This window comes from Ranitomeya imitator, chromosome 4 (genome assembly GCF_032444005.1).
Source record: "Ranitomeya imitator isolate aRanImi1 chromosome 4, aRanImi1.pri, whole genome shotgun sequence".
Lineage (NCBI taxonomy): Eukaryota > Metazoa > Chordata > Amphibia > Anura > Dendrobatidae > Ranitomeya > Ranitomeya imitator.
The window spans coordinates 411,623,777-411,651,421 of record NC_091285.1 but is presented as its reverse complement, the minus strand read 5'-3'; the positions used below and the strand labels follow the sequence as shown (position 1 = coordinate 411,651,421).

General features: G+C 44.4%; 1 protein-coding gene and 1 pseudogene across 4 annotated transcripts in view; both read left to right on the top strand.

Annotated features, from left to right (window-relative positions):
• AHCYL2 (adenosylhomocysteinase like 2) overlaps nucleotides 1-27,645 on the top strand; it is a 169,784-nt gene that overhangs the window by 56,037 nt on the left and 86,102 nt on the right. The gene's annotated exons all lie outside the window — the stretch shown is intronic.
• Nucleotides 21,826-26,207, top strand: LOC138673805 (uncharacterized; annotated as a pseudogene).

The window sequence follows — 27,645 nt, the reverse complement described above, 5'->3', positions numbered from 1 at the left end:
ACTTTGCTAAAACAAAAAAACAACAAAAAATGCGCCATTTTCCAATACCTGTAGCGTCTCCATTTTTCGTGATGTGGGGTCGTGTGAGGGCTTATTTTTTGTGTGCCAATCTGACGTATTTAATGATACCCTTTTGGTGCAGATACGTTCTTTTGATCGCCCGTTAATGCATTTTAATGCAATGTCGCGGCAACCAAAAAAAACGTAATTCTGGCGTTTCAAATTTTTTTTTCTCACTATGCTGCTTAGCGATCAGGTTAATGCTTTTTTATTGATAGATCAGGCAATTCTGAACGCGGCAATACCAAATACGTGTAGGTTTGATTTTTTTTTTATTTTATTTTTTTTTTTATTTTGAATGGGCGAAAGGGGGGGGGGGATTTAAACTTTTTTTTTTTTTTTCATATTTTTTTAAACTTTTTTTTTTTTTTTAAACTTTTGCCACGCTTCAGTAGCCTCCATGGGAGGCTAGAAGCTGGCATAGCCTGATCAGTTCTGCTACATAGCAGCAATCATCAGATCACTCCTATGTGTCTGAATTGCAGGCTTGCTATGAGCGCCGAGCACAGGGTGGCGCTCATAGCAAGCCGACATCAGTGACCATAGAGGTTTCGAGGAGACCTCTGGTTACTATGCCGACACATCGCTGACCCCCGATCATGTGACGGGGGTCGGCGATGTGCTCATTTCTGGCCCGATGGCCGGAAGCGCCGGTTAAATGACACTGTCAGCATTTGACAGCGGCATTTAACTAGTTAATAGCGGCTGGTGAATCGCGATTTCACCCACTGCTATTGCAGGCACATGTCAGCTGTTCAAAACAGCTGACATGTCCTGGCTTTGATGTGGGCTCAGCACCAGAGCCCACATCAAAGCAGTGGATCCGACCTCCGCAGTAATAGTACGGCGGAGGTCGGTAAGGGGTCAAACCTCAGATAGAGCCAAGCTCTGAGAGACGTTGAGAAGTTGTCTGTTAAATATATAGGATCAACACATCAGAATTCTGTCAATGTCACGATAGTAGCCTTCCTCGGTCATCTGAGACATCCACCATTTTCAGGCTTTACCTGAAAAGATTTTTCATTGGGTAGAAGAGTCCTTTCAGTGACGGCGATACACCTAAAGGGATCTCAAAATTTGGTGGCAGACTTTTCTCAGCCAGAAAAAAATACAGCAATCGGCATGGGAACTGAACTGGGGGAAATGCCATCACTTAAAACATTGTAGGGGTACTCCTCAGCTAAACTTGTTTGCCACAAGGAGAAATTGTTTTGTTTTTTTTTCTCCCCCCCCCAACTTGTCAGGAACAGATGCCTTGTTTCAGATATGGGACGACATGAACCTGGCATGTTTTTCCTCCCTTGCCCCTAATTCCAGCAGTACTGAAGAAAATCCAGGACGATCGGGCCAAGGTAATAGTGATGCTGCCGTTTTGGAGAGAAGCTGTTTCCCCTGCTAAAGGTGACTTTAGAAGACCCAATATTTCTATTAAGGCACAATATTATTTTTAAAGGGCTGTTATTCCATCCCAATGTGTGAAGTTCCTGCAATTTTTGGGCTGGGTCCTGAAAGGCAGATATTTGAGATCAAGAGGGCTTTAGGATGCAGTCATATCCACTATCCAGAGGAGTATGAAGCCACTGACATCGGCCTTATGCATGAAGATCTTGAAGTTTGTCGATTGTAAGCTTGCGAGCAGGGATCTCACCCCTAATGTCACTGTTTAAATGGTCTTAAGTTGCATTGAATTTATGGTCTGTACATGTCCCCACTTAATTGTAAAATGCTGCGGAATATATTGGTGCTATATAAATAAAAATTATTATTACTGTAAATTAAGTTTTGTGCACAATACCAGGAAACAATGGTTTATATCTCTAGCCCTAATATTCAAAAATATTAGATTTTTCCCAACGGGATTTAATAAAGGCCTGAGACCTTGCACATTGAAGGTACAGATTTCAGCTTTGAGTGCCTTCATGGATTGTCCCATCAGTAAGACATCCCTGGATTGAGAGATTTGTTTTGGAGGAACAGGGACCTTAATTTCGGGTCTAATCCTACTGTAGACCCACAGTTAAGGTCGCTGTTCCTCCATGGGACCTCAGTCTAGTATTGAATGGCTTATGTAAACCATGACCATATAAGCCTCTAGAAGATTCGGACACAATCACTCTCCTTAAGGACTGCTTTCGAGAGCTCGCATTTCATTTTCTAAATGTCAGAAGAAAAGTCCTCCAATATCTGGAGATCACAAAAAGTTGGCTGATGGGCTCCAATTTATTTGTTCAGTTTGCAGGAAGGAATAATTTGAAGACATCTAAGGGAAATCTCCAGAGGACAACATCAAAGCCCATTCTACTAGAGCAGTAGCTACATCATGGGCAGAACAAGCAGGGGCCCTCAGTAGACCAAATCTGCAGAGATATTTTATCATGCCAAAATACTGGCTTCAGTAGAAGTGTCATCCAAGCAGGTAGTCCCGCTCTGAATGTGTCCTTTGGTATTCTGACGTTGCTGTCAGGAGGGATATCCTGGGAAGTAAGAATTGGTCCTACTGATAATTGGTTTTCTAGGAGTCTATCATGACAGTACCCATTACGTTCCCACTCTTAAATTTCCTGTCTGCTATGTGAAGGTAATGTATGTAGAAGGAAACTCTGGAAAATAGAGCTTCATCCATCCTGGTGTGGTACTTGGAAAACCACAGGAGGGTGGTGGAAGAAGGGACCTTTTAACCTCTTGTATTTCTGTCCCTATCAAGGATATGAAGAACAACCTCCTGATGGTGCCGTCATGGACTCCTGGAACACCAATTACCAGTAGGACTAATTCCTACTATGTTGAGCTGAAAAGCTTTGCTTTACAAGGAATAGTGTTTCAATTGGAAGTTCTCTGCAGATTATGAAGCTATAAAAGTTAATGGGGGTTACAAAAAGCACATAGCACTGTGACTTCAGTGTTTTGGGCAATTTTGGTCACATTGGCATTCACAGTGGATGTTACAGTAGGCAGGATGGGCTTTTAGGACCCTTGTTCTGGAGATGGTGGAACCCACATTTATAGCATCCTGTGAAACGGCTTCCAGCGATCTTCTGTTTTTGTAGAATTTGTCATGAATAGTAGTCATAAGATCTTCCATCCGGATCACATTTTGGCTGGCATATTCATCACAGATTTCTTGTATGCAGATACAGGTAATAACTCAGCACCTGATCAGTGACATAGCACAACAAAATAAGTGTTAGGGCATTCCTGCCTGCTGCACCAATCTGCTGAATGGAGCACCTGGATTAAACAAAGCTCCGTACACTGTATGGTGGCCATTATCGGGTACTTCTACCCAGCTCCTATTGAGATGAATAGCAGCTGAGCTGCAGTACTCAAGAACAGCCACTCTGGTGTCTGGAGCTTTTCCTTCTCCATCAACCGTTTACATCTGATTGTGGGGGCACCAAGTGTTTGACCTTTACAAGAGGACAGGCCATCCATATCCAAGTTGTGGGCACCCCTCTACCAGAGAAAAGATTGGGCAAAGATTTTGGCAAAGCGACTGATCCCTGATATGTGCTCACATTGCGTTTTGAGGGAATGTAATCTCTTGGACCAGGGAGTTAAATGTGGAGAACTATGACTGAAGAACGGCAGTGAAGGATGTCTTAAGCCAAAAATCGACTTCCAATACCTCATTATACTCCCAAGACTTGTTACTTTGGTATAACAGTGAATAGCAATTTCCAGGACAGTGGATCTGGGAGGATTTGATGTTGGTTAAAATGACTGCAAAAAGGTGCAGCTTATGGAGCGGATAGGGTTAATGGCAATGTGATCTATTATCTGCTCCCTTTGCCCTTTCTAGCTTGTAATCCGTTCTTATCGTAACACTTACATTGGCTAAAGCCTTGAGTTTATTAATGAGAAAATAATGATTTGATCTTCGGTTGCGACGCTCACATTACACTTTGGCACAAATGATAAATTGGCAGCAAGGTTGTATTGATGGTTATACAATGGTGTTCTTGTGCGCGAGTTCTAGAGGGATTGCGGGGACGGCTCTGTCGTTGGCCTTACATGGAGACATGTTTGCACATAAGCTCACATGTAAGAGCATGCAACCACCACTATCAACGTATTCTCGGGAAATATTGCAATATTTGTGTTGTCTCTTGTTAAAAACTCAGAAAAATGGCATAAAACTTAAAATGTTATTTTTAAATTTAATTTTCAGTTTTGATATATCTATGGAAGCCGTCAGATAAATCCAACACATTTCATGGGAAATCCACATGGGGTGGCCTTCTGGAGCAGACGTTGCTCCAGAATCAGTGTGACAAGGATGCTGGTGGGAGGTCTCCGCACTGCTATCCTCTTCCTGTCTCTCTGCTTGGGATTGGGTATCTTGAGTAGAATTGGGTTTTTGTAAGGTTTCTCTTTTGTTGTATGGGAGGGAGAGATGTGGTCAGTATTCCTAGTGCTGAAAGCTCTTTTTTAGTCTTTCTCACCCAGGAACCTGTTGCAGCACAGCGCTGTGTGTGATCAGGAAGCCAGCTGATCTCCAAATGTGAATTCTGTTTTCTGAAGCCTTGTGAGAAGTCAGCGTGTGTGGCAGAATGTAAGGAAGCCTGCCTCTATATCCTGTAGCCCACGCAGCAGACGTCTTCCACTACGAGGAGGAGCAGGATCGGTTCTGGGTGCTCACTAGGAGCAGAAAGCTGTGTTATTTTGCTTATAGAAGATACAAAACTTGCTTCAAACATTTTGAACCGGTGACACCTTGTTCAGCACAAGGTTTTCATCGCAGTCTAGTAATAATAATCTTTATATAGCGCCAACATATTCCGCAGCGCTTAACAGTTTCAAACACAACAGTCATAAGTAACAACGTTAGCAATACAATAATTAATCCCTTCATGACCTTGGGATTTTCCATTTTTTCTGTGTTCGTTTTTCGCTCCCCTCCTTCCCAGAGCCATAACTTTTTTATTTTTCCGTCAATATAGCCATGTGAGGGCTTATTTTTTTCGGGACGAGTTGCACTTTTGAACGACATCATTGGTTTTAGCATGTCGTGTACTAGAAAACTGGAAAAAAAAAATCCAAGTGCGGTGAAATTGCAAAAAAAGTGCAATCCCACACTTGTTTTTTGCTTGGTTTTTTTGCTAGGTTCACTAAATGCTAAAACTGACCTGCCGTTATGATTCTCCAGGTCAGTACGAGTTCATAGACACCTAACATGTCTAGGTTATTTTTTATCTAAGTGGTGAAAATTTTTTCCAAACTTTGCTTTAAAAAAATAATTAAAAAAAAATCGCGCCATTTTCCAATACCCGTAGCGTCTCCATTTTTCATGTTCTGGAGTCGGTTGAGGGTTTATCTTTTGCGTGCCGAGCTGGCGTTTTTAACCATCGTCAGGCTGCATAATTTTACAACGTTAACAGGCTGCAGAGGTACAATTGTACCTTCATATATATATATTTTATTGAAATTTGGCCAATATATTCTGGACCAAAACTGCAGAGATGTCACGAAATTTCAGCCCTCTACGGCTTTTCGAAAAAAAAAAAAAAAAAAAAGTTATGGCAATTTTAACCCCTTTCTGCCATTAGACGTACTATTCCGTCCATGTGGGGTGGGCTTTACTTCCCAAGGACGGAATAGTACGTCATAGCCGATCGGCCGCGCTCACAGGGGGATCGCGGCCGGGTGTCAGCTGCTTATCGCAGCTGACATCCGGCACTATGTGCCAGGAGCGGTCACGGACCGCCCCCGACACATTAACCCCCGGCACACCGCGATCAAACATGATGATGTGCCGGCGGTGCAGGGAAGCATCGCGCAGGGAGGGGGCTCCCTGCGGGCTTCCCTGAGCCCCCCGCAGCAACGCGATGTGATCGCGTTGCTCCGGGGGTCTCCCACCTCCCTCCCTGCATCAAGTCCCGGATCCAATATGGCCGCGGATCCGGGTCCTGCAGGGAGGGAGGTGGCTTACCAAGTGCCTGCTCAGAGCAGGCACTTGGTAACGCTGCGCTGCTCTCAGACAGATCGGTGATCTGTCAGAGTGCTGTGCAAACTGGCAGATCACCGATCTGTATTGTCCCCCCCTGGGACAAAGTAAAAAAGTAAAAAAAATTTTTTTTACAAGTGTGTGTAAAAAAAAAAAAAAAAAAAAATATTATTCCCATAAATACATTTCTTTATCTAAATAAAAAAAAAAAAAACAATAAAAGTACACATATTTAGTATCGCCGCGTCCGTAACGACCCGACCTATAAAACCACTAGTTAACCCCTTCAGTAAACACCGTAAGAAAAAAAAAAAAAAAGAGGCAAAAAACAACGCTTTATTATCATACCGCCGAACAAAAAGTGGAATAACACGCGATCAAAAAGACAGATATAAATAACCAGGGTACCGCTGAAAGCGTCATCTTGTCCCGCAAAAAATGAGCCGCCATACAGCAACATCAGCAAAAAATAAAAAAGTTATAGTCCTCAGAATAAAGCGATGCAAAAATAATTATTTTTTCTATAAAATAGTTTTTATCGTATAAAAGCGCCAAAACATAAAAAAATGATATAAATGAGGTGTCGCTGTAATCGTACTGACCCGAAGAATAAAACGGCTTTATCAATTTTACCAAACGCGGAACGGTATAAACGCCTCCCCCAAAAGAAATTCATGAATAGCTGTTTTTTGGTAATTCTGCCTCACAAAAATCGGAATAAAAGGCGATCAAAAAATGTCACGTGCCCGAAAGTGTTACCAATAAAAACGTCAACTCGTCCCGCAAAAAACAAGACCTCACATGATTCTGTGGACTCAAATATGGAAAAATTATAGCTCTCAAAATGTGGTAACGCAAAAAATATTTTTTGCAATAGAAAGCGTCTTTCAGTGAGTGACGGCTGCCAATCATAAAAATCCGCTAAAAAACCTGCTATAAAAGTAAATCAAACCCCCCTTCATTACCCCCTTAGTTGGGGAAAAGTAAAAAAAATTTAAAAAATGTATTTATTTCCATTTTCCCATTAGGGTTAGGGCTAGGGTTAGGGTTAGGGCTAGGGCTAGGGTTAGGGCTGAGGTTAGGGTTAGGGCTAGGGCTAGGGCTAGGGTTAGGGCTAGGGTTATGGTTAGGGCTAGGGTTAAGGCTACAGTTAGGGTTAAGGCTACAGTTAGGGTTAAGGCTACAGTTAGGGTTAAGGCTACAGTTAGGGTTAAGGCTACAGTTAGGGTTAGGGTTTGGATTACATTTGCGGTTGGGAATAGGGTTGGGATTAGGGTTAGGGGTGTGTCAGGGTTAGAGGTTTGGTTAGGGTTACCGTTGGAATTAGAGTTAGGGGTGTGTTTGGATTAGGGTTTCAGTTATAATTGGGGGGTTTCCACTGTTTAGACACATCAGGGGCTCTCCAAATGCAACATGGCGTCCGATCTCAATTCCAGCCAATTCTGCGTTGAAAAAGTAAAACAGTGCTCCTTCCCTTCCGAGCTCTCCCGTGTGCCCAAACAGGAGTTTACCCCAATATATGGGGTATCAGCGTACTCAGGACAAATAGGACAACAACTTTTAGGGTCCAAGTTCTCCTGTTACCCTTGGGAAAATACAAAACTGGGGGCTAAAAGTTTTGTGGGAAAAAAAAGATTTTTTTAATTTTCACGGCTCTGCGTTATAAACTGTAGTGAAATACGTGTGGGCTCAAAGTTCTCACAACACATCTAGATAAGTTCCTTGGGGGGTCTAGTTTCCAATATGGGGTCACTTGTGGGGGGTTTCTATTGTTTAGGTACATTAGGGGCCCTGCAAACGCAATGTGACGCCTGCAGACCATTCCATCTAAGTCTGTATTTCAAATGGCGCTCCTTCCCTTCTGAGCCTTCCCATGCGCCCAAACGGTGGTTCCCCCCCACATATGGGGTATCAGCGCACTCAGGACAAATTGCACAACAAATTTTGGGGTCCAATTTCTCCTGTTCCCCTCGGGAAAATACAAAACTGGGGGCTAAAAAATATTTGTGGGAAAAAAAATTTGTTTTATTTTTACGGCTCTGCATTATAAACTTCTGTGAAGCACTTGGTGGGTCAAAGTGCTCACCATACCTCTAGATAAGTTCCTTAGGGGGTCTACTTTCCAAAATGGTGTCACTTGTGGGGGGTTTCAATGTTTAGGCACATCAGTGGCTCTTCAAACGCAACATGGCGTCCCATCTCAATTCCTGTCAATTTTGCATTGAAAGGTCAAACGGCACTCCTTCCCTTCCGAGGTCTCCCATGCGCCCAAACAGTGGTTTACCCCCACATATGGGGTATCAGAGTACTCAGGACAAATTGTGCAACAACTTTATGGTTCCAAATTCTTCTCTTTCCATTGGGAAAATAAAAAATTGGGGGCAAAAAGATCATTTTTTTTTACAAAAAATATTTTTTATTTTTACGGTTCTGCATTATAAACTTCTGTGAAGCACTTGGTGGGTCAAAGTGCTCACCACACCTCTAGATAAGTTCCTTAGGGGGTCTACTTTCCAAAATGGTGTCACTTGTGGGGGGTTTCAATGTTTAGGCACATCAGTGGCTCTCCAAACGCAACATGGCGTCCCATCTCAATTCCAGTCAATTTTGCATTAAAAAGTCAAATGGCGCTCCTTCGCTTCCAAGCTCTGTCATGCGCCCAAACAGTGGTTTACCTCCACTTATGTGGTATCAGCGTACTCAGGACAAATTGTACAACAAGGTTTGGGGTCCATTTTCTCCTGTAACTCTTGGCAAAATAAAACAAATTGGAGCTGAAGTAAATTTTTTGTGAAAAAAAGTAAAATGTTAATTTTTATTTAAACATTCCAAAAATTCCTGTGAAACACCTGAAGGGTTAATAAACTTCTTGAATGTGGTTTTGAGAACCTTGAGGGGTGCAGTTTTTAGAATGGTGTCACACTTGGGTATTTTCTATCATATAGACCCCTCAAAATGACTTCAAATGAGATGTGGCCCCTAAAATAAAATGGTGTTGTAAAAATGAGAAATTGCTGGTCAACTTTTAACCCTTATAACTCCCTAACAAAAAAAAATGTTGGTTCCAAAATTGTGCTGATGTAAAGTAGACATGTGGGAAATGTTACTTATTAAGTATTTTGTGTGACATATCTCTGTGATTTAATTGCATAAAAATTCAAAGTTGGAAAATTGCAAAATGTTCAAAATTTTCGCCATATTTCCGTTTTTTTCACAAATAATCGCAAGTAATATCAAAGAAATTTTACCACTATCATGAAGTACAATATGTCACGAGAAAACAATGTCAGAATCACCGGGATCCGTTGAAGCGTTCCAGAGTTAAAACCTCATAAAGGGACAGTGGTCAGAATTGTAAAAATTGGCCCGGTCCATAACGTGCAAACCACCCTTGGGGGTAAAGGGGTTAAAACGGAATAGTTACAATTGTACCTACTCAGCCGGACGAAGGTTAATGATACCATTTCGGAGCAGATACGTTCTTTTGATCGCCATTTATTGCATTTTAATGCAATGTCGCGGTGACAAAAAAAAAAACCTAATTCTGGCGTTTCACTTTTTTTTTTCTCTCTACGCCGTTTAGCAATCGGGTTAATCCTTTTTTTATTGATAGATCGGGCGATTCTGAATGCGGCGATACCAAATGTGTAGGTTTGATTTTTTTTTTTTTTAATTGATTTATTTTGAATGGGGCGAAAGGGGGGTGATTTAAACTTTTATTTATTTTTCACTTTTTTTTCACTTTTTTTTTTTTTTTTTACTTTTGCCATGCTTCAATAGCCTTCATAGGAGGCTTGAAGCTGGCACAACTTGATCGCCTCTGCTACAGATCGCTGCTATGTAGCTGAATTACAGGTGTGCTATGAGTGCCGACCACAGGGTGGCGCTCACAGCAGGCCGGCATCAGTAACCATAGAGGTCTCAAGGACTTCTATGGTAACTATGCAGAAGCATCGCTGACCCCCGATCATGTGACGGGGGTCGGCGATGCGCTCTTTTCCGTCCGGAAGTGCCGGTTAAATGCCGCGGTCAGCGTTTGACAGCGGCATTTAACTAGTTAGCGATTCACCCGCTGCTATTGCTATTCAAAACAGCTGACATGTCCCGGCTTTAATGCGGCTCACCACCGGAGCCCTGCATCAAAGCGCGGTATCTGACCTCGGACGTACTATCCCGTCCGAGGTCAGAAACTGGTTAAAGCACAATAAGATGACCCTGCTCTGAGAGCTTACAATCTGCAACGAGGAGGGGGAGATACAAAGTACAGGTGTGTATTTACAATGATGGCCCAGCCAACTTCAGGGAGTGGGGGATAGATGGAGATAGTGAATGGGCCACACACTCACACTCTCGCACTCACACACTCACACTCTGACTTTGATTAGGGAACGTGATAGACCGCTCTGAGCAAATGTGTTTTGAGGGTGCACCTAAAACTATGCAAATTGTGGATGGTCCTAATATCTTGGGGTAGAGCATTCCAGAGGATTGGCGCAGCACGGGAGAAGTTTTGAGGTCAGGAGTGGGAGGTGCGGATTAGTGCAGAGGTTAGTTGAAAATAGTTTGCAGAAGCGCAGTGGTTGGTTAGGCCGGAAGACCGAAATGAGGGAGGAGATGTAAGGGGGTGCCGCACTGTGGAGAGCTTTATAATATGTATATACGTATAATATATATATGTATGATGATTACAGTAGGGCTTCCTGAAATCCCGTCACAAACATGTATGGGAAATCCACAGGATGTAGGCTTGATTAGTCTAGCTCCCAACTTCTACACCTCATCATGGCTTGCTCCATTGCAGTCTGAAAAGTAATGAAAGCAAGGATCACTGCGCTCAAGACCCTTGTTCTTTCAATATATGAGAGCCAGAGTTTTTCAAGACCTTCACCACTGATGGACATCTGCTTGATCTTTCCCTCTATTCATTTTTACCCTTTCATTCTCGCTGTTCTGAAGAAGACTCATCGAATACTATGGGCAAGTATTCTCGGAAATGCTTGGCACAGACCATGGCAAATGGAAGGTTATAAGCCATCAACTTCTCCGCACTGCAACTGGGGCTGTATGGCTTCTCTCATTTTCAGAACATTTACCTGTATGTGTTTAGGCAGGGCTGTAAGAATAGCTGCCAGCTGAACAAGCCTTCTGCTAGGAACAATTGAATGTATTACGACTTGATCCCGAATACAGGCTCGTTAAACATGCCAATGATCACCTGATCGGATGCTACTGCTGCCCCTAACATTACGCTGTATAGGGACAGGACGACTGGATCACTCATCGTTCTCTTCCCAGAAAGATTTATCAGCCTGTATAAGCAGACATATTGGCTCTGATCAACTTGTATATGTTTATTTAGAGATGTATATATTTTTTTTAACCAGATGAAATTGACCCTCTTAATAAATGCACCCTCAGAAGATTGTCCAGTGTCTCTGAAATGGTGGGATTTGGTTGACCTTAACCAGTTGTGTAACGCAAGGTCGGCATGCTCACTATTTTACCTGTTAGCTGAGAAGTAGGAGCCGTGAGTTGGGGCCAACAATGAGTTAGTCTTCTCTGCAGTAATAAATCTTCCTCTACTTGGTTATTGGCATAGTTAATGTAAATTCTTCTAAACTTTTACCTTGAGCAGTTGCATACCAACGGAGACCTCTGCCCTAAACATGGATCCTGTGACTATCTTAAACATTTGTCATGCTCCTATTAATGTCAGCTATGTGAGGATCCTTCATTTACAATATTTGCACCGTTCCTTATAAATGAAGTTCGTGATATTTTGTTGAGGAGTCTGTATAGATTACTGTAATAATAATGTATAAAGTATCTACACTTAGCTACACTTAAAGTAATGGCTTATCTACTATAGTGTCATCATAAACCGGGCCATCAGTAGACACAGAATATACCGCTTGTGCTTTACTTCTAATCTCCCCATCACCCGGTGTTATAGGCTTTGACAAGTCAAGCTAGGGCACGCACCGTAATCTGGGTGTACGAATAGCTTGTCTTTTATGATGTATGAATAGAAGAGAAATTAGAGATGCAAAAATGTACTGCTAGCCCGGTCACTGAGGCTGCGCTTACAGCAGCTCATTCACCTCTGGTTTTCAGCTTGGATGGTCGCATCTTGGCCCTGTCCAGGTTGAATTCCATTTCTCCCCCAGACATGGATTATGGTGTGGAACAGAACGACGGCGAGGTGAGGGATATGGTTGTTTTTATTTTTGGTTTTATTACATGAGAACGAGGGCTTCGGTGGAATGAGCGATGTAGCAAGTATGGTGTAATTAAGATTATTAAAGGAGTCGCTGTCATTCTTTCAATTAAAGGACTTTTTTCTTGGTGTGTGTGTTTTTACGCCATGTGACTATGGGGGTTAGTAATGGGGGCGTTTTATTGACACCTCCCCATTACTAACCTCGGGGCTTGATGTCAAGTGGGAAGAGCGAGGCGAAGTGCCAGAACTGGCACATCTTTGAAATGCGCCTTTTCTGGGGCAGCTGAGAGCTAATGTTTTTAGCCGTGGGGGGGGGGGGGGGGGGGAGGGGATGGGGATGTATCCATGGCCCCTTCAGAGGCTATTAATATCAGCCCGCAGCTGTCTGCTTAGCCTTTGCTTGTTATTAATTATAGGGGGACCCTATGTCCTTCTTCTTCTTTTTTTTTTTTTTAAAGGTCCTCCATTTTAATAGCCAGTATAAACCAAGTATACAGCTGTGAGCTGATATTAATAGCCTGAGAAGCTCCATGGGTATTACTCCCTCCCCAGGCTATAAGCATCGGCTCCCAGCCGTCGGCTTTCCCTATGCTGGTTATTATTATTTTATTATTATTATTATTTATTTATATAGCACCATTGATTCCATGGTGCTGTACATGAGAAGGGGTTACATACAAGTTACAGACATCACTTACAGTAAACAAACTAACAATGACAGACTGATACAGAGGGGGGAGGACCCTGCCCTTGCGGGCTTACATTCTACAGGATTATGGGGAAGGAGACAGTAGGGTTGAGGGTTGCAGGAGCTCCGGTGGTGGTGAGGCGGTGGCTCCGGTAGTGATGAGGTTGGCATCCTAGTTGTAGACATGATGGCACCCCTGCTGAACATCGGTAGCCCTAGGGACCCTAATACACCCTGAACATCCTACACACTATAATATACACAGAAAACACACGAAAATTACGCAGGTGCCCACGCCATTTTTTTTTTCTTCAGAAAAACAATCTTTTATTAAATACATATACAGTAAGCTGCACACACTGTACTAATTGTATTTGTCACTGACCTCTTTATATCTACCGTATTTTTCAGACTATAAGATGCACCGTACCATAAGACTCACCCCAAATTTGGGGTGAAAATTGCAGAAAAAAAGATTTTTTTTTTTTATAAGACGGGGGTCTGTCTAATTGTCCGAATTTAAGATCTCTTACCCGAGGGCAGGCAGTGGCAGAGCAGGGTCACAGGAGGCATGGTGGTGGCAGAGGTGAGGTGATGCTGAGCTGCGGTGGGCAGAACGGCGTGCACCTGAGCAGGGTCCCATCTTGCTTAGGTGGGTGACGCCATGGCCTTGTGTCCATGGGGAGGTTGTGGCAGTGCTGTGGCGGCAGCAGATGTGCGGTCACTTCCTCAGGTGGCGGTGGCCAGGGTCCCTTCCACATTTGAGGTGACGCCACGGCGGTATTGAAGGAGAGCAGCAGAGCTGGGTGAGTCACGGTTTTCCCGGTGGCGGCGGCCATCTTCCTGAGGCCGCTCGTGCGCAGATTCAGTACTCTGCTTCCCAGGGCTATAGGAAAATGGCAGCGGGAGGCCGCGCGTGCGCAGATGGAGATCGCGGGGGCCATTTTCCTGAAGCTGAGATCTCAATCTGCGAACTCTGCTTCAGGAAAATGTCCGCTGTGATCTCAATCTGCGCACGCGCGGCCTCCCACGGCCATTTTTCTGAAGCCCCAGGAAGCAGAAAACTCAATCTGCGCACGCGCAGCCTCAGGAAGATGGCCGCCGACACCGGGAAATCCGTAACTCACCCAGCTCTGCTGCTCTCCTTAAATACCGGGCCGCGGCGTCACCTCAGATGTGGAAGGGACCCTGCTCACGCAATACCGCTCACCGCGCCACATCATCCCGGCACCTCTGTCGCCGCCACAATGCCGGTAAGCCTGCATTCCGACTATAAGACGCACCCCCCATTTTCCTCACAATTTTTTTGGGGAAAAAGTGCGTCTTATAGTCGGAAAAATACGTACGGTATTCTATGTTTTTATTTACCGTATGTAATTAATCTCTTCTATACTGTCGAACCACCATATGTCGAACCACCAAATATACACACACACACACACACACACACACACACACACACACACACACACACACACACACACACACACACACACACACACACACACACACAAACACACACACAGCTTTGGCAAAAATTAAGAGACCACTGCAAAATGTTCAGTTTGCCTGATTTTTCTCTTTATAGGTATATTTTTGAGTAAAATGTAAATTGTTCTTTTATTCTATAAACTACTGACAACTGCAAGGTTCCAAGCAATACATTTTGTATTTTCTGAAAATGAGAAATGGTTAAAATAACAAAACCATTCATTGCTTGCAGACCTCAAATAATGCAAAAAAAAACAAGTTCATAATCATTTAGAAACAACAATACTAATGTTTAACTCGGGAAGAGTTCAGAAATCAATATTTTGTGGAATAACCATGATTTTTAATCACCGCTTTCATGCGTCTTGGCATGCTTTCCACCAGTCTTTCACACTGCTTTTTAGCGACCTTATGCCACTCCTGGTACAAACATTTACGCCATTCTTCTTTGATGGCTTGTGACTATCCATCTTCATTGTGATTACATTCCAGAGGTTTTCAATGGGCTTCAAGTCTGGAGATTGAGTTGGCCATGACAGGGATTTGATGTGGTGGTTCTTCATCCCACACCTTGATTGACCTAGCGGTGTGGCATGGTGCATTGTCCTGCTGGAAAAACCAGTCCTCAGAGTTGGGGAACATTGCCTGAGCAGAAGGAATCAACTGTTTGTCCAGGATAACATTGTTTGCAGCTTGATTCATACTTTCTTCGCAAAGATTAACCTGCCCAATTCCAGTCTTGCTGAAGCATCCCCAGATCAACACCTGGTCGTCTATTGGAGACCTGGAGAGGCATACAATCCACAGTGTCTTGCACCCACTGTGAAATTTGGTGGAGGATCGGTGAAGAGCGCACACGCACGCACGCACACTGCAGAATTATTAGGCAGGTTGAATTTTGATCACATGATACTTTTTATACATGTTGTCCTACTTCAAGCTGTTCAGGCTTGAGAGCCAACTACCAATTAAGTAAATCAGGTGATGTGCATCTCTAATGAGGAGGGGTGTTGTCTAATGACATCAAAACCCTATATGAGGTGTGCTTAATTATTAGGCAACTTCCTTTCCCTTGGCAAAATGGGTCAGAAGAGAGATTTGACGGGCTCTGAAAAGTCCAAAATTGTGAGATGTCTTGCAGAGGGATGCAGCAGTCTTGAAACTGCCAAACTTTTGAAGCGTGATCACTGAACAATCAAGCGTTTAATGGGAAATAGCCAACAGGGTCGCAAGAAGCGTGTTGGACAAAAAAGGTGCAAAATAACTTCCCATGAATTGAGGAAAATCAAGCGTGAAGCTGCCAAGATGCCATTTGCCACCAGTTTTGCCATATTTCATATCTGCAAATTTACTGAAGTAACAAAAAGCACAAGGTGTGCGATACTCGGGGACATGGCCAAGGTAAGGAAGGCTGAAAAATGACCACCTTTGAACAGGAAACATAAGATAAAACGTCAAGACTGGGCCAAGAAATATCTTAAGACTGACTTTTCAAAGGTTTTATGGACTAATGAAATGAGTGACTCTGGATGGGCCAGAGGCTGGATCAGTAAAGGGCAGAGAGCTCCTCTCCGACTCAGATGCTGCCAGCAAGGTGGAGGTGGGGTACCGGTATGGGCTGGTATTATCAAAGATCAACTTGTGGGACCTTTTCAGGTTGAGGATGGAGTGAAGCTCAACTCCCAGACCTACTGCCAGTTTCTGGAAGACTACTTCTTCAAGCAGTGGTACAGGAAGAAGTCAGTATCATTCAAGAAAAACATGATTTTCATGCAGGACTATGCTCCATCACATGCCTTCAACTACTCCACAGTGTGGCTGGCCAGTAAAGGTCTCAAAGAAGAAAAAATGACATGGCCCCCTTGTTCACCTGATCTGAACCCCATAGAGAACCTGTGGTCCCTCATAAAATGTGAGATCTACAGGGAGGGAAAACAGTCCACCTCTCGGAACAGTGTCTGGGAGGCTGTGGTGGCTGCTGCACGCAATGTTGATCGTAAACAGATCAAGCAACTGATAGAATCTATGGATGGAAGGCTGTTAGTTTCATCATAAAGGAAGGTGGCTATATTGGTCACTAATTTTGGGGGGTTTTGATTTTGCATGTCAGAAATGTTTATTTCTAAATTTTGTGCAGTTATATTGGTTTACCTGGTGAAAATAAACAAGTGAGATGGAAATATATTTGGTTTTTATTAAGTTGCCTAATAATTCTGCACAGTAAGTTACCTGCACAAAACAGATATCATCCTAAGGCCTCTTTCACACTTCCGTCTTTGAGCTCCCGTCGAAATCCGTCGATTTTTGTAAAAAGCAGGATCCAGCAAACTTTTCTGCTGGATCCTGTTTTATCCCCATAGACTTGTATTAGCGACGGATGGCTTTCAGTTTCATCCGTCGTGCCCTGAATCTGTCGGAAAATTGCTGTCCGTCGGGCGGGGACAACGCACAGAGGAACATTTTTTTTTTTTTCTGCACGTCGGAAAATCGCTCTGTGATGGATCTTTCGCTGCCCGTCGTTGGCTATGATGGAAGTTTATGGACGCAGGATCCGTCGCTGACCGTCAAAAGAAGGTATCCAGCGACGGGTTCAGTCTTTTGAAACTGAGCATGTGTGGAAGAATTTCCAATCAATGAAATTTTCTCTTGCTCACGCTATCTTTTTACTATTGAGGCTGCCTATGCAGCATCAATAGTAACAAGATATAATAGTAATAGTAGCAAGATATAATGTTAAAAAGAAAGAAAAAAATGCAATATTCTTACCTTCCGGCGTCCCGCGCAGCGTTATCGATGCTCCTGGCAGCTAGCGTTCCCAGCTAGCGTTCCCAGTAATGCATTGCAAAATGACCCGATGCGTCATCAGAGGTCATTATTGCACGCAAGGCATTACTGTTAACGCCAGCTGCCGGGAGCATCGCGAAGACGCATACACAACAGGTGCACATAGCCGTCTGAAAAACGGGCCCAGTGCACCCGTTTTTTACAATCTGCACAGGATCCGTCATTTCAACATTTTGATGGATCCTGTGCAGATTGTAAAAATGGAAGTGTGAAAGAAGCCTAAGGCCATGTTCACACAGTGCGTTTTTTTCTGCGGAACCGCAGCGTTTTTGCCGCTGCGGTTCCGCAGCTGTTTTCCATGCAGGGTACAGTACAATGTACCCTATGGAAAACCGGAACCACTGTGCACATGATGCGGGAATCGGGAAAAAAAGCCGCGCTGAATAGCCGCGGTAAAAAAGAAGTACCATGTCACTTCTTTTTTCGGAGCCGCAGCGGTTCTGCACCCATAGACCTCCATTGTGAGGTCAAACCCGCAGATCAAAAATATATCTGCGGGATTTATTGCGGTTTGTGGTGCCGAACCGCTGCAGCAGGAAGTGCGGGGAAGCGGGCGGAAGTGCGTGGGCGGAGTGTGGCTGCCCCGATTTTTTCCCCCGTGCTCCGATGCCCCCCCCCGTGCTCCGATGCCCCCCCGTGCCCTAATCTCCCCCCCCTTATACTTACCCGGCCTCCCATTGTCCGTCCGGCCGTCTTCTCCCTGGGCGCCGCCATCTTGCAGTGATCAAAATAAAAAAAATAGTAAATGACACTCCCCCCTTTGTCACCCCCATAGGTAGGGACAATAAAAAAATTAAGAATTTTTTTTTTTCCCCACTAAGGTTAGAATAGGGGTAGGGGTAGGGTTAGGGTATTTTCAGCCATTTTAACCCTAAAAAACTTCCTAGAAAACACACAGACTCTGCATAGAAAACTGCTCCAAAAATGCATCAAAAAAGCACCAAAAAAAAGGACCTGCGTTTTCTGCAAAGAGCTGCGGTTTCAGTCCTGAAAAAAAAAAAGGATGGAAATCAGGAACGTGTGAACATACCCTTAGATAGCCAAATCTAAGAAAACCCCACTCCAGCTTCCAAAAATATTAAGCTTTGATATGAGTCCTTTGTATACATACACACGCACACGTACCCGTACCACTGGGTTCCCGGAAAATTGCCCACATGGAAGATTGCTAATTGCAGCATCACAAAGTTTCAGATCTATGATATTTGAGGAGAAAGGTGAGGATGTTCATATGATGTGTGATCAATAGTGTTGAGCATTCCGATACCGCAAGTATCGGAATTCCGATACCGAGTTCCGATATTTTTGTGATATCGGGAATCTGTATCGGGATTAAGACTCATGTGTAAAATAAAGAATAAAAATACAAATATTGATATACTTACCCTCAAACGCGCCCTCGTTGTCTCTTCTGCAACCGCCATGCTTCCATTACTAAGAATGAGCGCGTTAACGACCTTCGATGACGTCGTGGCTTGTGATTGGTCGCGTGAGCGTCATCTGACCGCTCACGCGACCAATCACAAGCCGCGACGTCATCGAAGGTCCTTAACGCGCTCATTCTTAAAAAGGGAATCATGGCGGTTGCAGCGGTGACAACCAGGGCGCGTCCGAGGGTAAGTATATCAATATATTTTATTTTTATTCTTTATTTTACACATCAATATGGATCCCAGGGCCTGAAGGAGAGTTTCCTCTCCTTCAGACCCTGGGAACCATAGAGGATACCTTCCGATATTTGTGTCCCATTGACTTGTATTGCTATCGGATATCGGTATCGGCGATATCTGATATTTTTCGGATATCGGCCGATACCATCCGATACCGATACTTTCAAATATCGGACGGTATCGCTCAACACTAGTGATCAACTTATGATTTGCAGCTGACCTAGTGCAAAACTGCAAACATGCTGAAGATCTGTGGTTTGTAGCAGTCTGTCATTCTCAGCAATAGATAGATCTAGTCTGCTCTCATCTCTCACTGATTCTGCCTCACTCCTCCCACCAGCCCAGAACAGCAGCACATGCAGAACCAGCAGCAGTATGATCCAGAGGAGCCATCACTGCAATCAGTACCCACAAAAGAATCACTGTATTATCTGTGGAGTTACATGGGACTGCAGGTCAGACCTAATACATCATCTCAGTGTGTGCCCACCAAAAGCAGGGTGCTGCTGGCAGAGATAGATGGTCCTGGAAGCCCAGAAGGCACCACAGAAAGGTGAGTCTGTCAGAATCTGTCAGAGGAGCGGAAGTGCCATAGCAGCTCCGCTCTCCCATTGACTTCAGTGGCAGTGAATCTGGGGCCTGCACTTCCTTCCCCCGTCCACTTATGACTACCAAGAGTAAGAGTGAACGGACCACATATACTGCAGGTGCAGGCAGGCATAGGATGGAAGGAAATGCAGAGTGGATGTGAAAAAGGGTCTCTAGGCCCAGACACACCACACTGAGAGTGGAATAAGGGTCTCTAGGCCCAGACACACCACACGGAGAGTGGAATAAGGGTCTCTAGGCCCAGACACACCACACTGAGTGGAATAAGGGTCTCTAGGCCCAGACACACCACACTGAGAGTGGAATAAGGGTCTCTAGGCCCAGACACACCACACTGAGAGTGGAATAAGGGTCTCTAGGCCCAGACACACCACACTGAGAGTGGAATAAGGGTCTCTAGGCCCAGACACACCACACTGAGAGTGGAATAAGGGTCTCTAGGCCCAGACACACCACCCTGAGAGTGGAATTCTTGTTAGCACAGTGGAATGACAACTCCTAAGAACAGAATCTGTACTCTGGGACTAGGGATGAGTGAACCGAACCTGCAGAACCTGGAGAAGTAAACTGGGCCCAGAGACCTTTGTTGAAATCCATTTTGCATTTTCTTTGCTGCCTGTGTTGTCCTGTATTGTATTTCAATGGAGCCCATGGAAGTCAAGGACAATCACCCGGCAGCTAATTATTCGCAGGTGTGTAATGATTGTTTAATAAACTTGTTATTGTTATTAGACCTCCTTATTAAACTGTTCTTAATAAACTTGTGGGTAGTTTTCTGTGTGGGCAATTTTCGCCGGCATTCTTCTGTGCTGCAGAGCATCTCACCTATAATTATATATTATTCTGCCCTGCAGAGCATCTCACACATGCTATCCCCCTGTCCCGCAGAGCATTTAACCTATATCTCTTTGCTATTCTCTGTCCTGCAGAGCATTTAACCTATATCTCTTTGCTATTCTGTCCTGCAGAGCATCTCACCTATAATTATATATTATTCTGCCCTGCAGAGCATCTCACGCATGCTATCCCCCTGTCCCGCAGAGCATTTAACCTACGTCTCTTTGCTATTCTCTGTCCTGCAGAGCATCTCGCCTATAATTCTATATTATTCTCCTGCCCTGCAGAGCATCTTGCGTATACCTGCATACTATCCCCCTGTCTTGCAGAGCATTTAACCTATAGGTATTTGCTATTCTCTGTCCTGCAGAGCTTCTCACCTATAATTCTATATTATTATTCTGCCCTGCAGAGCATCTCACGTATGCCTTCATACTATCCCCTGTCCTGCAGAGCATTTAACCTATAGATCTTTGCTATTCTCTGTCCTGCAGAGCATCTCACCTATAATGTTATATTCTTCTTCTGGACTGCAGAGCATCTCACCTATAATTCTATATTATTCTCCTGCCCTGCAGAGCATCTTACATATACCTGCCACTGATATCTATATACCTATGTTTTCTATGTGTATATATCTGTTCTATTCTAACCTGTCAGTGTGTTTTTACTGTAGCGGCAGATGAATTGCCGACTTTTCATAGGATCTAGAGGTATGCTTCTACAGGAAGTTTTTTTTTTTTTTTTTTTTTTTCCTGGGGACACTCAGTTTAATTAGCATGCACAAAGAGACACAAGTTGGTCCCAGAAAAATGCACCAAAACATGCGTTTTTGCCGCAGCTTCTTTCCTGCCAAGAAATCAATTTTTGCTGCAGAAAAAATGCAGTGTGAACTTACCCTAACAAATAACAATTTGTGTTCAGTAAAGGATTATCATTTGTGCCAACTAGCAGTTTGTCATTTTGATTGGATCAAAGATTACATCTGTTTGCTAGAAAGCTGAAATGGCAATGTTTTTTTTTTTTTTGCACCAAAACATAAAAGTTTATGTGCTGATCTTGACACCCCCTTGATTTATTACTTGATGTGGCGGGATTGAGTAGCCCTCCCCAGGGTCAACTGGCACTGGACCCTTCACATAACTTAGAAATAAAAGTATCAAAATGTCCCCTTGTTTGTAGACTTATCATCTATTGACGGTTTTGTTAATATGGTCAGTGAGGCTGTGCGCACACGTTGCAGAATTTTCTGCACAAAATCTGCATCTCCTGTCAGAAAACGCAACTGCGGTTTTACTAACTAGTGCGGCGGATTTAATGCGGTTTTTATGCAGTTTTGGTACAGAATTTTCAGTGTGGTTTTTTTGTGTGGTTTTTAATGCGTTTTTCCATGCGGATTTGTAAGCGTTTTTGACAAGCTAAATAAAGAGACAAACTTAAAAAAAAAATAAGTAAATACGTGATGTCATTTCCTAGTCCAACTTCTTCTCAATCTCCATTTTGGAAAGCCATAGCACACTTTCTGAAAGCCATCACCATGAGTGCTAACCGTACTAATGAACAACACAGCGAAGAACGTAGCTCACCTCATGCCGAAGAGCGTGTGGAAAGTAATCTACGGATGCGCAGGCCACAACGCCTCCAGATGCTAGGGGTTTTGCTGGAGTATCTGAATCAAAGATTGCAGGTAAGCTTCACTATGTGTAAAATGGTATTACATGTCTCTTTTTTTTGACTGTGTTGTACAGTAACCCATATTTTTTTTTCTACAGTCGTGGACCAGAAGAACCCGAAAAATGTGGGTCCACCCAATAGTTGCACAACGGACTGTAAAGGGACATTTTCGTGTTCTATACCAAGATTTGAGGAGGTACCGTATTTTTCAGACTATAAGACGCACTTCCCCCCCCCCCCCCCACAAAATTGTGAGGAAAATGGTGGTGGTGGTGGTGGGGGGGGTCTTATAGTTAGAATGCATGCTTACCGGCAGTGGTGTGGCGGCGACAGAGGTGCATGGATGATGAGGAGTGGTATGGCGTGAGCAGGGTCCCTTCCACAAGTGAGGTGACGCCGCTGCCCGGCATCCAAGGAGAGCAGCAAAGCCAGGTGAATGACGGCTTTCTCGGTGGAGGCGGCCATTTTCATGAGGCCGAGCGTGCGCAGATTGAGTCTGCTTCCTGGGGCTTCAGGAAAATGGCTGCGAGAGGCCTCGCGTGCCCAGATTGAGATCGCGGCGGCCATTTTCCTGAAGCAGAGTTCGCAGATTGAGATCTCTGCTTCAGGAAAATGGCCGCCGCGATCCCCATTTGCGCACGCATGGCCTCCCGCAGCCATTTTCCTGAAGCCCCAAAAGGCAGAGCACTCGATGTGCGCATGCGCGGTCTCAGAAGATGGCCGCCGCCACCGAGAAACCGATGATTAACACAGCTCTGCTGCTCACCTTGGATACCGGGCCACGGCGTCACCTCACCTGAGGTGACCCGCACGTCTGCCGCCGCCACAGCATTGCCTTAACCCCCCAATGGACACCAGGTCATGGCGTCGCCCACCTAAGCAGGAAGGGACCCTGCTCAGGTGCACGCCATATCGCCCACCACGCCTCAGCATCACCGCACCTCTGCCGACACCATGCCTCCTGTGAACAAAAACAGGAAAATAATACCCCGCACTGCTGTTATGGTTAGACCCTATTGTCAAAACAACCCTTTGTTCAGGAGAGAACCGATGAAATTCCTTTATATTTAAGACGGGGTGCAACTTTTGCAGTAAAACATGAAAGTCCAAGAGAAAAGGCCCCCAAAAAAGTGCACTTACCCGTGTTCGGTGGTCACAATTTTTATTCGGACATTTTTCAAAATATGCAGGGAGGGATGTGAACAAAGCGGACAACGGCCGTTTCGTGCCTCAGCACTTCAACGGGTCCTACACCACCTCCTGTGACCCTGCTCTGCCACCGCCAGCCCTCAGGTAAGATACTGTACCTTAAATTTGGACAATAAGACGGACTCCCATCTTATAAAAAAATCTTTTTTTCTGCAATTTTCACCCCAAATTTGGGGTGCATCTTATGGTCCGGTGCGTCTTATAGTCCGAAAAATACGGCAAGTTTTTCTTATGTGAAATGACTTCCTGTAAACTTATCCATGTCTGACCGAACCTTACTCCTTTTTTTCAGATACCCAGATAAATTTGTGTCGTTTTGTCGGCTCAGCATCCCAGCGTTTGATCGACTTCTGTCTTTACTGCGAGCTGAACTGACATACACGGACACAGTCACGAGGAAGTCCATCTCTGCCGAGGAAAGGCTTCTCATCACCTTGCGGTAAGTATTTTGGGATTTTTTGTTTTGTGTGTCATAAGTCCTCTTTGACACGTCAATGTCTCAGGTACGTGTGGTGAAAGTTTTCCCATGTCCTGGAGACACTGACACAGAACCATTTAAAGGGAACCTGTCACCCCCAAAATTGACGGTGAGCTAAGTCCACTGGCATCAGGGGCTTATCTACAGCATTCTGTAATGCTGTAGATAAGCCCCCGATGTATCCTAAAAGATGAGAAAAAGAGGTTAGATTATACTCACCTGGGGGCGGTCCCGGTCCGATGGGTGTCACGGCCCGGTCCGGTGCCTCCTATCTTCATCAGATGACGTCCTCTTCTTGTATTCACGCTGTGGCTCCGGCGCAGGCGTACTTTGTCTGCCCTGTTGAGGGCAGAGCAAAGTACTGCAGTGCGCAGGCGCCGGGACAGGTCAGAGAGGCCCGGCACCTGCGCACTGAAGTACTTTTTTTCTCTGCCCTCAACAGGGCAGACCAAGAACGCCTGCGCCGGAGCCGCAGCGTGAAGACAAGAAGAGGACGTCATCGTAAGAAGATGGGAGGCTCCGGACGGGACCGCGACGCCCAACGGACCAGAACAGAAACGGGACCGCCCCTGAGTGAGTATAATCTAACCTCTTTTTCTCATCTTTCAGGTTACATCGGGGTACAGAATGCTGTAGATAAGCCCCTGATGCCGCAGGGCTTAGCTCACCTTCGATTTTGGGGGTGACAGATTCCCTTTAAATGATTGGGTGTATGCACATGTCAGCTTGGTTTTATGGAAATTAGGGTTTTTTTTTTTTTAAACATTTTCTGGGCGCATGGTGCAGAAACTGTTACACACACGTACACGCATGGATGGCCACCATGAAAAAAGCAAAGCGCTGTTCCCCAGCGGAAGGTTATGAAGAGGATCTCGGTATTCTCCCCGGCTCAGCACATGAACTCTTTATCACCTGCTGCTGGTGACCAGCGCTTTTCTTCTTCCATGGTGGCCATCCATGTGTTACAAATGCCTCACACAGTTACACACCTGTACACCGATATCACTGGTCAATTTGTCCTTACCGTTAGTATTGTGACATGTGAAACAAACCTGTCAGCCTTTTTGGCCACTAATGAACATGTTGAAAATGGACGTATCTACTGCATTGTTAAATTGATTGTGTAGCCACCCAGCTCAAACTACAAAGCATAGATTAATTATTTTTGTCATATTTACCTGTGGGGCCGTATGCTCAGATGGGTGACGCAGGTGTGGCTCACGCGCCTCCTATGTTTTTGTGATGCAACCCTCCTGCTTGCTTCATTGTTGTAATGTGCATGCGTACTTTTCTGCCACGCTGAGGATAGAGCAAAGTACTGATTTGCGCATGCGCATGTCAGCTCTACATTTTTTGTGTTATGATGTTTAACTGGGGAGTTATTGGCAGCATTCGAAGATGTTGTTGAAAAACAGAAAGGCGGTGGCATAGCGGCCCTAACTGCTGACAGGTTTCCTTTAACTTGAGGGTGACATTACTAATCATCTTTTCTTTTCCTTGCAGATTTCTGGCCGCAGGAGAGAGCTATACCTCCCTGCACCTCCAATTTAGGGTTGGTAAATCCACCATCTCTAAAATTGTGAGGTGCACATGTACCGTCACCTGGCAGAAGTTGCAGCCCATCGTGATGCCTTCCCCAACCGAGGAGACTTGGGTGCAGGTCGCAGCAGGCTTTCAGTCTGTGGCCAGTTTCCCCAACTGCATAGGTGCTGTCGATGGCAAACATGTGAGAGTGCTGAAGCCACCACGATCAGGATCACTCTTCTTTAATTATAAGAAGTATTTTTCAGTGGTCCTGATGGCAGTGGCTGATGCCCATTACAAATTTGTTGCCATTGACGTTGGTGCCTATGGTAGTACCGGGGATTCTCGGGTGTGGGGAACGTCACAGATTGGGATGCAAATTCTTCAAGATGGCGGAATGCTCCCAGCCCCAAGACCTTTGCCGGGTTCCACACATCCAGTGCCCTTTGTGATGGTATCGGATGAGGCCTTTGCTTTAACGATCAACCTGCTGCGCCCATACCCACGAAGGGGACTGGATGCCTGACAAAGGATTTTTAATTATCGGCTGAGCCGTGCACAAAGATATGTGGAATGCACCTTTGGGATCATGAGCAGTCAGTGGAGGATCTTTCACACACCCGTCCAGCTGGATACTGACACCGTTGACGCTGTAATTAAAGCTTGCTGTGTGCTCCACAACTATGCTCGTGACTACAGCACTGACATAGATGTGGAGCACCAGCAGCCAGTATTTAATCCAGTGACCAACGTGGGTCTGGGAATTCCATCCAGTGCCGGTGTGTGTGAGAGAAGCCTTCACTGACTACTTTGAGTCCAGAAGGTGCCGTGCACTGGCAATACTCCTGTGCCGGTGACGTGCAGCCGGACCAGCAGAGGAGGGAAGAAAACTGAACCGAAGACTAAGAAAAATAATTACACTTTTTTGGCCAAACATTTGTGTTGTCTTTTCATGCATTAAAAAATATTACTAATCTTACTATTTTTTGGTTTATTTAAAATGATACTGTTATTTTTTCGTTAGTATAATTATGAGTGATGGGAAAAAGAGACCGTAAAATTATTAAGTGTGGGTTTTGAGTACTTGTAGTCATGGGTGGACTAGATGGGATCAGTTTCTCACAATTCCCTTCTATTCAGAGAAGCCAAATGTGTTGTTGACACGTGAACACAAGTATTCAAATCATATACTTTCCATCTAGAGGCCAACCACTTTCACCGTAAATATCGGTCACGATTCGGTAGTCTGCAGTCACTGGACAGCCCCTTTGACGTGTTAATGGGCCATACTTCATAATGTGGTGGATTTCTCCTCTTGATTGTCTTATTCTTTTCCATGTAACCAGCAGAACTTGTTCCCACCATTTGTCAGGATTTTTTAAGGCATTAGTCAAAGAATAATAAAGTTGTACATGCAGCATTGTAGTGTGCATCTGTACACAGATTTTTTCGGTGTGGTGATGGGCATACTATATTTGTATTTTTGCATTTCCCTTTCTACCCTGTGGTTTTCAGAGGATGCAGCATGGTGAAGATCGAGGGGGTCCAGGCCAGCAAGGCTGTGCTTCCTCCGGAGCAGGTGAACATACCGTGTCTTCTATGTGCCCTTTGTGTTGCTCATACAAAGCCTCTTTTTGTTTCGAGCAATTTAACTGTTCTCCTGGCAACAGATGTGCTTATCGGAAAGTAACTGAGCTACATAGACGCCAGTGCAGATTAACAAATGGTAAAGCAGAGGCTGCAATTACAATGTAGAAGCACAATGTCTTTTCATATGTATTCTAGCCTGGCTATTGGATGGCTCTGTCTATGGATTTATGTTGGATTTTTTTTTTGTGACAGTATTTTAAGCCCTTAACGCCCAGAGCTTTTTTCGGTTTAGCGTTTTCGTTTTTCGCTCCCTTCCTTCCCAGAGCTGTAACTTTTTATTTTTCCGTCAATATGGCCATGTGAGGGCTTATTTTTTGCGGGACGAGTTGTACTTTTGAACGACACCATTGGTTTTACCATGTCTTGTACTAGAAACGGGGAAAAAAATTCAAAGTGCGGTGAAATTGCAAAAATTTGTTTAGCTTTTTTGCTGGGTTCACTAAATGCTTATACTGAGCTGCCATTGTGATTCTCCAGGTCATTACGAGTTCATAGACACCAAACATGTGAAGGATCGTTTTTATCTAAGGGGTGAAAATTACAAACTTTGCTAAAAAGTAAAAAAAAAATTGCGCCATTTTCTGATACCGGTAGAGTCTCCATTTTTCATGATCTGGGTCGGGTGGGGGCTTATTTTTTGTGTGCCGAGCTGACCTGTTTAATGATACCATCTTGGTGCAGATACGCTCTTTTGATCGCCCGTTTTCGCGTTTTAATGCAATGTCGCGGCGACCAAAAAAATTTAAT